Genomic DNA, 5451 nt, shown 5'->3' with positions numbered 1-5451 from the left:
CGTATGTTGGCACTACTGTTAAATACGCGGTTAAAAACGTACGATGTTCAGTTTCCACCCGGTGAAACCATATACTTTAATTACTATTGATGGGAATAGTATGCCAGTCATACCTAATGTCATTTATAGATTTAACGAATATTATCGTGCTTGATTTTCGGATACTCAGTCATTCCCCCAAGGTAGGGATGTAGCATAAAGACAAGTGTTAGTAACTGTCTGTACGTTGCAGGAATTGCCAACTTAGGTTTTAATAATTACTTTTAGTTAGAAAAACTCGATCAGCGATCTAGGCTACATTCTGTTACGGAGCTTTTGAGACCAATTTTCAGCTTCTAAATGTCCATCTTAGTATTCCTATGACGACTTGCATGTGTAGGGCCAGTGAATTGTCCCTCAGCCCTGACCAAATCATCCGGCAGTTGGGTAACTGAATATTAAATAGATCATCAACCACTGTAAAAAGTCATGGACAACCAACAATTAATCGTACGCCGTGAACTGGCCCATGTGGTAGTGATCACAATTTCACTTATTCCTACTCTAACTAATATAATTCTGTAATAAAGTCCTCTGTGTTATACGATCTCCAAAGCAGCAGTAGTACTTTGATGTGACAGTGAGGTAAACCTCGTTAGGTTCTGACTGCGAGATGTGACTTCGAAGTTAGCTGCTAGTCACACTGTTCCCGTCTAACTCGAGTAGGCCCGCAATCTTTCGACATAGATCATCTACGTCAGTGATATACGCATGTGTTTAGAACCAAGCATATCACTAATTCCAAACGTTAGACCATTTCTGTTTGTCTTCTGTATATGTATGAGGTAGCCTTGTATCAGAATTATTTAGTTCCTGTGTATGAGGAGCTTTCAAGTGGTGGGTCGATCTGTACACTAAAAATATCTTCCAGTTCTTTCCAAACTTCACTATTTCATTTTTTTAGTTTTAGTTTTCGGATATTTTGTATATCGATTTTCCAGACTTGCTAGGGGTATTCAACCTATATTATTATTTCCACTATATGATGATTTATCCCCATACTAATCAGTAATTCCCCAAAGTTAATAACTTTTCAACCGGTTAGCAGTAGTACTGATCATATTTATTCTGCTGAGAACACAACTAGCTGAATACGCAGGCCCAAACGTCAGATATAGGTCAGGCTTCAACTTGTCATGAGACGCATTTCCGTCCGAGACCTCCTAGCTTAGAAATTGTAGTCTACTAACCTCTATCTACAATTCAAATATTTCCCACTCACTCATTCTTAACTTCTTTTCTAAGAACCTCGGTGGACATGTCAATGTATGAGATTGGGACATCAGTGCAAAATTCCGACGTGTCAAACTCGTCTTCACTTTTCTGACCGTAAACAATATATTATTTTGCTTTGCTGAGACAGATGCTCACATTTACTATGTGACTGACTCCCATAATTTCTTGCTGTAATCACATTATGGTGCGGTCTTGGGAAGTACACTTTATCATTTTTGTGTTGTTCTGATGTAGCCGAATATTATCAAATGATCGGAATGACTATTATAATATGATATAATGTAAATCTAACCAGCGGATAGTCGTTAAGTAAACTGTTCCGTAATATTGAGATAGTAAATTGTTCGATCACCGGACTTTTATCAAAAGTGCTCATAATTGCACTTCGTTTATTATTTCTTCCAAACATTTTTGGTATTTTTTATCGTTGTTTAGCATAAATTAAACCACATAATACTATTTAGACATTAGTTTCATTGAAATGTGTGTTTCCATCAATGAAACCACTTATGTAGTTTTGTTTATACCTACTGCTTGGACACTAGCCTCTGAACGTTACTCCTGCCACGTTACCAACTATTTACTTTCTATATTCAAAAAGCTCAGAATGTGTAATTGGAGTCTATGATTTTAGTGTCACCAAAAGCTACTGAATGCTATGACGGATAAACACGTCAAGTTCATGAAAAAATTCTGACTACAGTTATCGTGCCACAATAAATTCTTAGAAGCCTACATACTCGACAAATCCAGTCTGTTCCGTAACTCGAATGCATAGCTCGAGTTTCTGTGATATCTAGATCAAACGCTTGCCCTGTATGAAAGATTATTTAACCATGTTTTACACAACTAATCTTCTAAGGTTCACTGGAAAGTGAGGTATTTTTCATTTCCCTTGCTGACCGCAAATAATGTCGACGTCGCATGGGAAACATTGATATTTGATTGACTTCATATATATATTTATATCACCTGGATTTCAGTAGGTCAAGTCACGGATCCCCATATCATTAGCAATGAACTCTGTAGTTCCATAAAGCTTACTGGGATTAAAACACCTCTTCTAAAGTGTGGAATGTTTGCGTCGAAATAACAACCCATTTATGTGCTGGCAAAATTGATTTGAACAGTCTCTTCAAGTGCCACCATCTCTGCTAACACTGGAAACCACATAAAGCTCTTACGACAAATTATTACTTCCAGTGCGCAACGTACGTAAGATTGCCGCGAACATTGTCAAGAGAGACTGCTATCCCTGGTTTAATTTACAGACACTTATCTAATCATTAAAACACTACATTCCCACAGCCTTCAACGAAATAATAATCACAATAAGTTGCGTCAAGAGTTTCCGAAATATCCATAATCGATTCCTCTGAAGGACCAAAACCCGGCAGGAAATGTTTCATTCGATCGATTTGGGATTTAAACTCTTAAATGACATTTAGGAAATGAATAGTCGTGTCTTTGATTATAATGGACTATGCTGTTATTATGTTTAATTTTTCCAGAAAATTTCAGAAGCCGAAGTGTTATGTCCTAGTCAAGATTACATTACGAGTAACTTCCGAGACCTATTAATGGACTAATATTATTTACATATTCTTATGGTATAAATATTCAGTAACCAGGTTATGTATATCTATATTCCCCTTGTTATAAGCTTTATTTCGACCTATATATTATTATTGTACGATTTACTGTTCTTAAGCTATGTTCAGTTTATTGACTACTGCCTCTCACATTCACAGCCACTTTTTGGCTTTATTGTATATGAATGTTATTTCCTATTTTATGCTGCATTGCGGTTTGTTTGTTTGGTATATAAACCCAGTATGTTTGAAATAAATGATTCGCATAGTGGAGGCTGTTATTGGCATTCTGGACTCAGCTGGACGGGTTAGGAGAGCAACGGGCCAATAGAACGCTAGGCTGATCAGACCGTTCGGACGTCATTGACTTAGTACAGTATAAGAGTGAATAAGTCGTATTTTGATTGGCGAATATATTACGTGATAACAAGCGGTCCAGAAAGTCACAACAAGAAGATCACGTACGAATATAAATTTGACTTGTATTTTTTGCACGTTGACTAAACCTTGTGTGAAATTCTTACCCACATTCTGAGCTAACTCTCTGTTACTTCAGCTGACGTGCTGATGCACGAAGAGACTAGAAAGGAAATAATAAGCGTTTTATCATCAGACTTATCAATTTGTGCTCTGAAGGTTATTACAGAATGCATACCAGGAGCGACTGGGTAAGCTAGAAATCCCTCATATTGTTTAATTGAATTATATCGTTATTTCCTTGTTCTTTTTCCCTGTACTCTATTTTAACCTTTGCTCAGGTCTCTTTCAACCATGTTTCATATTCTTCAGTCTTCTTTGTCTGAACTTTTATAAGTTGAATTTGGTCAAAGATCTACCTTTATTACCTAACTTCATTGTTGTAGGTTGCAAAGCCACTGATACTGGTGTCGTACTTCACTAAGCTCAAGCTTAAGATGTGTTTTAGTTGATAATTATTGACATTTGATTGTCAGTTTGGGACAGTTACTCAAATTTTTTCAGATATATATTTCACCTTGTTAGTAATACTACTACTGATTTCCAGGTGCCAAACAATTACCTACTAATCATTTCTCTTGCTGTTGAGCACGTTGTTTTGTGGTAGAGGAAATTTTGACTGCATGGCACAGCCTGTACCGTTTGAGGTATTTTGTACTCTGGATATAGCTCGTTTTCTTGCTTAAATTAGAACCAACAAAGTTGAACACGAAGTTTTTGTTTCGACATAATTTGGTACGAGTTACTCAAAAATAGTCCGTACGCTATACAAAAGAACGTAGTTTTACCTTATCGAATAGACTTTCGTTTGTTAATCCTACGTTCAAATCAAATACTAGAATTTTGGTCGTTACACTCATTTTATTCGCGTTAATTTTAAGTAACGGACTCTAAGTTGAAGTTGAAGAATTTCAAACAATGAGTGCTTTCGTGGATGCAGGAGTGAATCAGTGCAGCGTTGTCATCTAGCGTTTTTCTACTGTCAGAAGTAAAAATGTATTCAACAAACATATAGCTATCTTTAGTTTTCAAGCACCCCATTAGATACTCGTTGGTATGAAAAGTGGCATTTATTCTTTATGAGTAACACTTAGGTCATTCTGAACACTAAAATCAGGTTTTTTATTGACATCGCCTTCATTAGCCGCTACACATAATTGGATGGTAGACCAGTTTGAGATACTAATTCACTTACGGTTTCTCGAAGAAATACAGACATAATGATACTAAGTTAGCTCTACTGATGAATTAAACACAGGGCGCTGACTCATATTTGGATATCGGATGGCCTTCTTGTTTTAATCTAAACTTGAGAGTCTTGCAGATCATTAAAGTAGATGATCTATGTCGATGAATGGGAAGGCTTATCCTGATGGACGAGATCGATGAGGCCTCCTAGCTTTCTCCCAAGCCAAACATCACAGCTAAAGTCTAATGTGAATTACTCCCTCTTCAAATAGAACGAGCGTAGTGATATCACAGGAATATGCTCGTAAGAGTAGGTGTGAGAAACAAGGTGTGACTACTGTAACACAGGCCGATCCATGATATGGGATTAGTTGACTTAGGCGGTTTTGCGTCGACCCTGACAAGCATCAGCAAGCTGTTCGACACTCGGGGACCTAACTTCTGGATAATTTGGCCAGGGCTCTGGTAACAATTCACTTCTACAGGCCAACAAGATTTGAAATGTGTTCAACTCGTAAATTAAAGATAGTACCACGGTTGTGGTATGGCACGGGGAACAGTGAGTCGTGACTGGATTTGTTTTTAACTATTACGTGTATCCATCAATAACGAGAAAGACTGCACACGCTAGTATCAAAGATGATGACCAACATTTTTCAAAATGTAGCCCTCTGGGTTAGTGTTTCACAAGTAGTCGTTACCGTTACAGAAGTCGGATACACACTTTTGATGCATTACAAAACTAAGCATATAAAAAGTGACAGACGTGAACTTAGTAGACGTTTTGACGAACCTTTTCGTTGTCTAAGTAAATCGACGATATTTTGCTATCATCAGGAATTCGTTAGCTAAGTATAGAACCTTTTTAACTAAACGTAGATTAATATTAGATTAAGCTCACTGCGATTGGAATTACTGA

Source organism: Schistosoma haematobium, chromosome ZW (assembly GCF_000699445.3).
Source record: "Schistosoma haematobium chromosome ZW, whole genome shotgun sequence".
Taxonomy (NCBI): Eukaryota; Metazoa; Platyhelminthes; class Trematoda; order Strigeidida; family Schistosomatidae; genus Schistosoma; species Schistosoma haematobium.
The sequence above is the reverse complement of the archived record's forward strand: the minus strand, read 5'-3'. Positions refer to the sequence as shown.